The sequence below is a fragment of the Ochotona curzoniae genome, unplaced genomic scaffold (assembly GCF_017591425.1).
Source record: "Ochotona curzoniae isolate NIBS_2020 unplaced genomic scaffold, NIBS_Ocur_1.0 scaffold_4701, whole genome shotgun sequence".
In the NCBI taxonomy this organism is placed as follows: Eukaryota; Metazoa; Chordata; class Mammalia; order Lagomorpha; family Ochotonidae; genus Ochotona; species Ochotona curzoniae.
In genome coordinates, this window is record NW_024467122.1 from 49,538,365 (window position 1) to 49,549,647 (window position 11,283).

Consider the following 11,283-nt stretch of genomic DNA (forward strand, 5'->3'; position numbering starts at 1 on the left):
GGATCTGGTGTTCACTGTAAGCATTTCTGTGTGTTTAACTTTTTTTAGTGAGATACTGGAAACTAGTCACTGGAATCTAATGGCATACATTCAAGAGTTTCGGAAAATTTTACTGTTCAATTGCATGCAAATAATAAAATCTAACTCTGCCACTGAGCCAAGATTTGGATGATTTGCTACACAATTCTTCATCATAAGGACTATAGCAATGACCGTATTAACTTAGCTCACAAGTTTCATTTTCCAAACTTAAATTGATTTCTCAATGCCTTTTTAGTTGCACATAGCCTCATGCAACTTTCCTTGATTCTCCTTTCTCCCTTGTTTCCTCTCAGATTGGATCTGTATTTTTTTTTATTGTAAAAAAAAAAAAAACACACAGCTTCTTGCCAGTTGCACCAGCTCACATCCATGAGCAGTGACATCCCACCTCCATCCCACTACCTACAGATTCTGCCCCATCAATCCTGAGCCAGGGAGACCCTTGCAAGGACAATAGCTGCTGCTTTACTGCTAATGAGAATGTGGTGTGTGGTCTTGGCTTGAACAATCTTGGATGTCTGGATGGGCAGTGAACCGAGCCGTCCTGTTTGCTTGTGCGGGGCACATGGTCAGTCTGGGCAGGAGCCTTCTGCCCTGGGTCGCGGCCTTTCGGCCTTGCGGTCTGCTTGTGGAACCCTACATGTTCAGCTGTTACTCTGACCCCAACACGGTTTCTGACTCCAACACGGTTTCTGACCAGTGACTCTTATTCCTCCACTCCTTGGCCAGTGTCTGTGGTAATGTACAACCTTGCCACAGTTTCCAAATTCTTCACCTTGGGACCTCAGAGACAACCCCAAAAATCAAGTTCTTTGGACCCCATGATGGGTGTTCATCCCAGACGCCCTGCTTTATTCTGCCATCCCTCATCATGCTTATCTTAAAATTTACAAAATGATCTTATTTACTTTTTTGTTTGAAAAGTACATGAGAGAGAAAATCTTACTGTTCTCTTCCTAACTGGCCACAATAGCCAGGGCTGGGCCAGGTGGCAGCCAAGAGCCAGGAATTCCATCTGGGTCTGCTGTATACATGGCAGATACGGGAGCTATCCTCTGCTGCTTCCCATTCACATTAACAGGGAACTGAGTTGAACTATATGTGATGAGAGGAGTAAAAAGTGGAAAATGCTTCTTTCAAAAATTTTTTAAAGATTTATTTATTTATTGGAAAGTCAGATATACAGAGAGGAGGAGGCACAGAGAGGAAGATTTTCCGTCTGATGATCCACTCCCCAAGCGAGTGCAACGGCTGATGCTATGCCGGTCTGAAGCCAGGGTCCAGGAACTTCTTCCGGGTCTCCCGCACGGGCGCAGGGTCCCAAGGCTTTGGGCCGTCCTCGACTGTTTTCCCAGGCCACAGGCAGGGAGCTGGATGGGAAATGGAGCTGCTGGGATTAGAACCAGCACCCATATGGGATTCTGGCGCATTCAAGGCGAGGACATTTAGCCGCTAGGCCGCACCACCAGGCCCTTCTTTCAAATTTTTTAAAGATTTATATATTTTTTTTATTGGAAAGGCAGATTTACAGAAAGAAGGGGACACAAAAAGATCTTCCCTCTGCTGGTTCACTTCCCAAGTGGCCACAATGATCAGAGCTGAGCTGGTCCAAATCCAGGAGCCAGGAGCTTCTTGTGGGTCTCCCACACAGGTGCAGGGTCCCAAGGCTTTGGGCCATCCTTTACTGCTTTCCCAAGCCACAAGAAAGGAATTGGGTGGGAAGCGAAGCAGTCAGGATATGAACTGGCTGGCACCCTTATGTTGCTTGCAAGTCGAGGGCTTTAGCCACTGAACCATTGTGCCGGGCCCAATTAAAAAAGCTTTAAACGTGAAAGCTTTGCCTAATTCATCTTCCTATTTCTCATAGAATTTAGCACCCACCATGTTTGTATAGAATAATAGTCATAAACAAAAGACCAATAATAGCATATAATAAACCATGAGTATTTTCAAAACTTCCTAAGGAAGACTACTTTGATTCCCAAAGTTCAGAACTTGATCTGTTGAAGTATTCCCCGCTTGATGGCCTTGTACCGTGAATGTGCTACATGAATACTACGTGTGTATTCCACATGAATATTCACAGGTGGGATGATTGCTTAAGCCACAGACTTATGGAGCAGCCACTGCTGAGAGTGGAACCACAGTCATTTTGTGTTTCTCAGGTGTTTCTGATATGCATGGCTTTTCCAGAACAAACTGTTAGAGGGGCTTTGACTGTGGCCTAGGGTCATGTTCTGCAACACTCCTGACTCTTGGGGTACACCTAAACAGCTCTTCCAAAGCAGATTCTAGGACACTCAGCTCCAGAAGGTTCAGAAGGGCTGTAGAAATGGTCCTGGTGTGATGGCTCAGTACAAAATTCTCACCCTACAAGCGCTGGCTTCCCACATGGGCGTGGGTTCATGTCCCAGCTGCTCCACTTTCCATTCAGCTTCCCGTTTGTGGGATGAGAAAGCACCGAAGGATTGCTCAAAGCCTTGGGATGCTGCACCTATGTGGGAGACTCAGAAAAAGCTCCTGGCTCCTGGCTTTGGATTGGCTCAGCTCTGGCTGTTACGGCCACTTGGGGAATACATTAGCAGATGAAAGGTCTTTCTCTGTCTTTTTTCTCTCTGTAAATTTGACTTTCCAATAAAAATAAATAAATATTTTTTTAGAAAGAAGAAATTACTGCTGTTGAGTTCAGTGCTGTCACATAGTGAGTAAAGCCTCCCACCTATGGTGCTGGTACCTGGGTCATCTTCCACTGCATTCCCAAGTGCATAAGCAGGGAGCTGGATCTCAACTGAAGCAGAGAGGACTTGAACTAGCACCCACAGTAATGCTGAGGGCAGAGGCTCAACCTACTATACCATGACTTCAGCCCCAAACACAAATATTACTGAGCACAGGATTCTATAATGCAATTTATGAAGTGAATATAGTCCTATTACCAAAATCTAAGTAAGAGAGAAAAAAATTACACAACAATTTCAAGAAAAATTAGCAATGTAAGCTTAAATACTAAGTCTTCAAAAACAAATCCTATCCATTAATATATAAAATACTGCTCAGTATCAACAGTACTTAAGAAAATGTAAATTAAGGCTTTAATGAGAGACAATCATTAAATTGTCTTACATAAAAAATTAAGGGCCCGACGCAATAGCGCAGTGGTTAAGGTCCTCTCTTTGCACAGCCTGGGATCTCATATGGGCACTGGCTCTAATCCCAGAAGCTCCACTTCCCATCCAGCTCCCTGCTTGTGGCCTGGGAAAGCAGTAGAGGACGGTTAAAGCCTTGGGACCCTGCACCCATGTGGGAGACGCGGAAGAGCTCCTGGTTCCTGGCTTCGGATCGACTCATCTCCAGCAGTTGCTGTTGCTTGGGGAGTGAACCATCGGATGAAAGATCTTCCTCTCTGTCTCTTCTCCTCTCTGTATATCTGCCTTTCCAATAAAAATAAACAAATCTTGAAAAATTAATAAAAAATAAAAAATTTAAAAGACAGCACACAAAAGGAGGGATAACATTGCTCATGAAAATTTTTTTATTCCCTTTAAAAATAAAAGGTTTTATTACACACACATGCACACACACATACACACACGGTGAGCTTGTATGCTCTGATTGACTCCACAGCGCTAAATCATCAGATGGAAGATCTTCCTCTCTGTCTCTCCTCCTCTCTGTATATCTGACTTTGTAATAAAAAAAATAAATCTTAAAAAAAAAAATTAAGAGTTGGCAGGAGGGCAGACACTTTCCATTTACTAGACAACTCCCCAAAAAGGCCACAATGGCTGCAAACACGCTGGGTCACCCACAGCAGCCTGGAACTCAATCGAGGTGTTCAACATGGTTGGCAGGAGCCATCATCTGCTTTGGCAGGAAGCGGAGGCAGGAGCCAGAGCCAGACACCATGATGTGGAATACAAGCTTCCTCCCTGATTTAATCGCTAGGCATACGCCCACTTTTTTTAAAACTAGATGTTGACTTCTCCTCTTTTTTCTTTATTTCTTTCTTTTTTCTTTAACTTTTATTGGAAAGTCAGATATACAGAGAGGAGGAGAGACAAAGAAGAAGATCTCCCATCCATTGATCCACTCTCCAAGTGGCCTCAAGGGCTGGATATGATGCCAACAGCCAGAAGCTTCCTCCAGGTCTCCCACATGGGTGCAGGGTCCCAAGGCTTTGGGCCATCCTCTACTGCTTTCCCAGGCCACAAGCAGGGAACTGGATGGGAAGTGGGGATGCCGGGATTAGAACCAGCATCCATATGGGATCCTGGGGCATGCAAGGTGAGTACTTTACCTGCTAGGCTACCATATTTGGCCCTGCTTTATCTTTTAGTTTTGTGTTTCCACAAATCTCAGAAGTCCCTATGTGTGGTCACCATGATTGTGGTGTATTAGGGACTTTCACACTGTGCAGGTGGGCCTGTAAATCATTTCTGGGAGCAATTTGGCAGAAAGGAGGAAAGCTGCATAGATACAGATCCAGCAATTCCGCTCCAGGAGAAACCCTCACACAGCTGCCCCGAGACAGATATGCTCAAAATAAAGCTGATGACCTGGCTTTTTATGGTGATCAAACATGGGGACTACCAATAGTTCTGGCACATTATACCCTTTTTCTGATAATAGGAAAGGACTTTGTAGCTCCCCACATGTGCATTACTGTACTTTCTGGAGTAGAAGTATACATTCAGTATAACAACTGGCTTTAGCTTGGGTATCAGACAGGTTTTGAACAAGAGATAGTGAGCAGAGCAGATATAATATACCATATATTCCATTTGTGCAGAAGCTGTAAGAGTTGCTATAAGCTTCTACAAGACTTCTGCTTCCACCACAAAAACACCATGTCCCAGAGTTTGCTCCTTCTATCTGAATCTTAGAAAACACAGATAAAGGGCCCAGCATGGTATCCTAGAGACTACATTCTCTCCTTGCATCCACAAGGATCCCATTTGGGCACCAGTTTGTATCCCAGCTGCTCCATTTTCCGTGCAGCTCCCTGCTTGTGGCCTGGGAAAGAGCAGAGGATGGATCAAAGGCTTGGGATCTTGCACCTATGTGGGAGACCCAGAAGCAGCTCCTGGTTCCTGACTTTGAATTGGCTCAGTTCTGGCTATTGTGGCTATTTGGGGAGTGAACCAGCAGATGGAAAATATTTCTTCATGTGTCTTCTTCTCTTTGTAAATCTGCCTTTCCAACAAAAATAAATAAATCTTGGTCTAGTGTGGTAGCCCAGTGGCTAAAGTCCTCACCTTGTGCCTGCCGGGATTCCATATGGGTGTGGGTTCATGTCTTGGCTGCCCCGCTTCCTATCCAGCTCCCTGCTTGTGGCCTGGGAAAGCAGTAGGGGATGGCCCAAATGCCATGGGTCCCTGCACCCACCCACATGGGAGACTTAGAAGAAGGTCCTGGCTTCTGGCTTTGGATCAGCTCACTTCTGGCCATTGCAGTCATTTGGAGAGTAAATAATTAGCTATAAGATCTTTCTCTTTGTCTCTCCTCTCTGTACATCTGACTTTCCAATAAAAATAAATGAATCTTAAGAAAAAAACAAAACCCAGAAAAGAACTGAAGCTGATAATTTCCAAACATCATAAGCAAGAAATTTGGATATTAAATTTGTACTCATCAGCCCATGAGTTTTAACTGTTTATTAATACACACAATGGAATACCTTGTGGCAATAATAGAACATTATAAAGCAATAGAACTGAGTAATTTCTGCACATTGGATTATCTAAGTTGTCATCAAATGACGTCCCTCATCCCTGAGTGCTGATGAAGTCTTACAGCAAACTCTCCTCCACTATAGACACAGGAGAAAAAAAATGAAACATTCTTCCCACTCACTTTCCTCCATATCTAGCCTTCCCCATCCTAATCAGAGGCCCACATGGGTATGCATCCATTTCAACTACATAACAATATTAAAAGAAAATTTACAAGAGTGAGACCTGACACAATAGACAATACAAAATGATGGTGACTCAGAAAGCCAGATGTAAAAGATGACATGCAGCATGAGTAAAAGGCAGGTACAGCTGTTCTGTGGGGAGCTCTTGGGACAGGAACACTACAAAGAACAGCAAGGATGGAACTGTGAAGGAGGGCGGGGTAAGGCTTCTCTCCAGGTGCACAGAGGATGTTGTGATGGAAAAGGAGCCAAGGTGAGACTGTGGTCCTCGCCACGTTCTACTTCTTGCCGCGGGTGTTCACTTTAGATTGTTCTTGAAACAGCACTCTTTCATTTTACCAACTTTTATGCGTATTTCACAATAAGAAAGTTTTTAAAAATTCCCTGATTTTGCCTGTTTGTTCCTCTAAGTCTTCTTTGAAAGTTTCCAGTTACAACTCTCACCTGGAAGTCACTGCAAGTGAATTTCGTAATTGAGATTTCACAAGAGGCTAGATCAAAATGTTTTAGTGATAGCTCAACACAGAGCATCAAACCCTTGTGTCTTCTGTTGTTCCTGGAATTCTTCATCCAAAAAACCCCCAGAAACCCACTCACACCAATCTGGCAAGGCCCAGCATCTCTCATTTATCACTGCTGTTGATTAGCTGGAATTCCTGCATCCTTTAGAGACTCACACATTCCTTTCTTTTTAAATATTTATCCCATTGTGTTATCTAATGCTGAAATCACAGTAGCCTTATGATTTCCAGAAATACTTTTTGACATTACTCACCGATGACTTTCTTATTCTTCCATAAGTTGTATTAATTGCCAGCACCTACAAGGCCAACAGAGATGTATGACCATTACAGTGACAAGTTGTTGATATTTTTTTAAAAATAATAAGAACATTTAACCTATGTTGTAGAATTACAAACCCTCCTAAGGGATGCAACTTTGATTGCACTGCTGTTTTACAAACATCAGCAATGATTCATGCAAGATTACTGGTGTTTGCATTTCATCATGCCTGGGCTTTTTTTTTTTTTTTTTTTTAACTGAAGAGAGATTTTCAATACATAGCTTTTCAATCAACTAGGCATTTCCTAGTGATCTGTTCCTTGGTGTCTGTTTCTTCTAATCTCATTTACAGGATACCATTGCAAAGGCTTCTTCCTCTCCTATACACAAAATGCATGAATATACTTTTCCCAAAGCATCAAGGTTTGTCTTACTCTTCCAGGTTTTATATGGATAGCAGGGCACAGATGGGACAAAACCACTTCACCTCTGATTTCCTACCCTTAGGGAAAAATTGCAGCTGCTGAGTGCTACAACTGCCCTCTGAAGACATAAATCAAAGAAATGATATGTGCACCCCAGTATTAGTCAGCCTTTAAGCAGGAAAACAGGAAGTATGCAAGCATTTGATACAGAGAATTAATGCAAAAAATTACACAGCTGATGAAAAACCAACATGGATGTCTGGCAGTCTGGAGATTACTAATGGTGGGAAGATAGTTTGGCTGCAGGGACAAAGTACCAAAGTGGAGCCAGCAGCCAGGGTCCCTGTAGAAGCAGAAGGGACAGCAGGTCAGCTGGCTGCTAATGGAGGCACTGGGGAGACACAGCTTGGGCTAGAAACATGAGCGCAGCGACCTGCTAGCTTCTCTCTCTCTCCAGCCACTCACTGGGGCTTCCCATTAACTAACCTGTGCAGAACGCAGCAGAGGCAGGGGAACCAGCAAAGACAAAGACACGCAGCCAGTAGGGAGCCAATTCAGAGTGGGACTAACACTGTGGTGTATTGGGAAAGTCAACATGGGTACCAGTTTGAGTTGCTGCCACTCCACTTCCAATCCAGCTAATGTACTGGAGAAAGTAGGAGAAGCTGGCTCAAGTGCTTGGGCCTTTATGCCTACACAGGAGACCCAAAGGAAGCTCTTGGCTGCTAGATGGCTCAGCTCGGGCCCTTGTGGGCATCATGGGAGAAAATCAATAGATGGAAGATGTCTCTCTGTCTCTCCCTCTTTCTTCCTGTGAATCTGCCTTTCAAATAAACAATGCAATTAAAAAAATAGTCAGAGAAGTCATGAGACTGTTTTCCAAGCTATCAAAGTGATACCACAAGGGAGAAGGAATGGATTTATTCTCCACAGCACATAACACAAATGGAACATTCAACAAAGCAAAGTACAGCTTAAAATCAGGAAAGAAGAGAGGCAGGTACAATGGCTTAACAGCCTAGTCTTTCACCTATAGTGCTGGAATCCAATATGGGTGTTAGTTCTAGTCCCACCGGCTCCACTTCTGATGCAGATCTCTGTTAATGCACCCAGGAAGTAGTAGATGATAGCCCAAGAAGTTGGGTTCCTGCACCCACGTGGGAGCCCTGGAAGAAGCTCCTGGCTTCTTATTTCAGATTGCCTCAGATCCAGCCATTGTAGACATTTGAGAGCCAACCAGTGGATGAAAGACCTGTGCGTGTGTGTGTGTGTGTGTGTATGCACGTGCTCTATAAATTTGCCCTTCAAATTAAAAAAAAAAACAAACTTTGTTAAAAATTAGAAAGAATATTTAAATTGGCAGAGTTGCCTCCAAGTGGAAATAATTTGTCTCATTAATTTTTGCTTTTGGAATCCAGTGTTATTTAAAAATATTGTTGAGATATCATGAATGAATTTTTTCCTACAAGTTCTAAATGATGTCATTGAATGCCATAGAAAATGCTGGCATGATGGCTCAGTAGCTAAATCAAGCTATAGGCTGGGCTGCAGGCATCTGACTGGAGAGGGCCAACCTCTGAACTCATTCATGCACACAGTCCCTTACAAGCTCTTGGCTGGAAACCTTTGTTGTTCGTTATTTGACCTCTTTATGGAGGTGGGCCAAAGTATTCTCCCAATAGGTAGCTGATATCCCCCAGAGGAAGTGACATGAGGAAGATTATGCACCAAACACAGAAGCCTCAGTTTTAGATCTCTGAGTAAGAAAAATAGAAATATACACGAAGATTATGGGAAGGTGGCAGCAATAGAATTGGGGGCATAATTTTAATATCTTTACAAATTCCCACACAAAAACGGAGTAGAAAACAAAATCCCAAACTACTGGACAACATTTATACAAAATTGGGTGACACAATATCCCAAATTACAGCAGTTAGGGATAAACCAAGAGCTATTGACAGGGGCATTTAATGGCTCAACTGGCTAATCTTCCACCTCCAAGTATCAGTATTCCATACGGGCGTGGTTCGTATCCCAGCTGCTTCACTTCCCATCCAGCTCCCTGCTTGTGACCTGGGAAAGCAGTCGAGGATGGCCCAAGTCCTTGGGACCCTGCACCCATATGGGAGACCTGGCTTCGAATAAACTCACTTGTGGTCATTGAGATCATTTTGGAGTGAATCAGCAGATGGAAGATCTGTCTCTCCTTTTCTCTATATCTCTGTGTTTCCAATGAAAACAAATAAATCTTTTTTTTTTTTTTTAATTGCTCAGAAAGCAAGAACAATGGCTGAAACAGGAAGGAGGAGCAAAAGAATGGAAGGCTCCCAAAGCGTTTTGTTCAGCCTGGAACAGAACCAACTAAAGCTCCCTGCCAGGGCCAGTTCCCACAAGGGCAAAAAATACCAGAAATGGGATAAGAACTCAGCAGGGTGGGCATAGAGTAGGAAACAGAAACTCTGCATCAAAATGGGAGCGGGACAAAGCCAGGAAATCTCAAAGATGAGATTTAGCAGCTCTAGGGGAGAACAAATAAAAGCAGCACTGTGAGTGAAAAGCTAACTGAACTAAGTCTCCTTACAAAATGTTACGGAAGCTAATGACATGTAAAGATGAGCAACAGAAAGGCATACCACGTGAATTCCATGCAAGTTTATTATCAGAGAAAAAAGGATGAAAAATAATATCCCAATGAAATTAAACCAGAAACTCATGTTCAAACACAAATGAACATTCTACTATTGCACAAAAGGTAAAAAGGCATACAAAATACTGTGCAGGACATAAGAGAACATAAAATATAAAATTTACAACAAATGAAATTGAAGACCCTGAAAATGAGAAGCACAGGGCCCAGCCCAATAGCCTAGTGGCTAAATCCTCACCTTGCACCTTGCTTGTTGGGATCCCATGTAGACACTGGTTGGAGTCCTGGCTGCTCCATTTCCTATCCAGCTCCCTGCTAGTAGCCTGAGGAAATAGTGGAGTACAGCCTAAAAAAGGCTTGGGACTCTTCACTCAGGTGGGAGATCCGAAAGAAGCTCCTGGCTCCTTGCATTGGATGGGCTCGGTACCGGCCATTGTGGCCACTTGGGAAGCAAACAAGCAGTTGGAAGATCTTCATTTCTTCTTCTCTCTATAAATCTGCCTTTCCAATAAAAATGAATAAATCTTTTTAAAAAATGAAAGTACAAACCACTTAAAAATAGACTAAACTAAAAGAAGTACAAGAGTAAATGAACCAACATGAAGTACTTTTGAAAAGATGAAAGGAGGACCATCATTCCTTTTGCTTACTTGTCTTTAAAGATGTATTTTATTTATTTAGTGGAAAGGCAAATGACAGAGAGGAGTTATAGAAATCGTCCATCTGCTGGTTTGCTCCCCAAGCCACTGCAACAGCCAGAGCTGAGCTAATCCGAAGCCAGAGGCCAGGAGCTTCTTCCAGGTCTCCCACATGGGTGTAGGATCCCAAGGCTTTGGGCCGTCCTGGACTGCTTTCCCAGGCCACAAGCAGGGAGCTGGAAGGGAGGTGGAGCCGTCAGTTTATGAACAGGCACACATATGGAATCCCAGAGCATGCAAGCTGAGGATTTAGCCATTACGCTACAACACTAGGTCCAGGAGGACCATTTTTATTTTTTTTTAAAAAGAAGAAATTTGGGACCCTGAGTAATGGTTAAGATGCTCGCCTTGAATGCGCTGGGATCCCATTTGGGCATCAGTTCTAATCCCAGCAGCTCCACTTCCCATCCAGCTCTCTGCTTGTGGTCTGGGAAAGCAGCAGAGGACAGCCCAAAGCTTTGGGACCCTGCACCTGTGTGGAAGACCTGGAAGAAGTTCCTGGATTCTGGCTTTGGATCGGCATAGCATCGGCTGTTGCGTTCACTTGGGGAGTGAATCATCGGACGGAAGATCTTCCTCTCTGTCTCTCCTCCTCTCTTTATATCTAACTTTCCAATAAATAATCTTTTTTTAAAAAATACTTGAGAAAATATATTTTTAAAAAGTATATTGGTGATAAGTCAAGTATTGAGTTGTTTCTACTGAGGTGAAAAACCTGAATTGATTTCATGGCTGTAGACTTCTCCAATAGGGCCTATGTGAGTATTT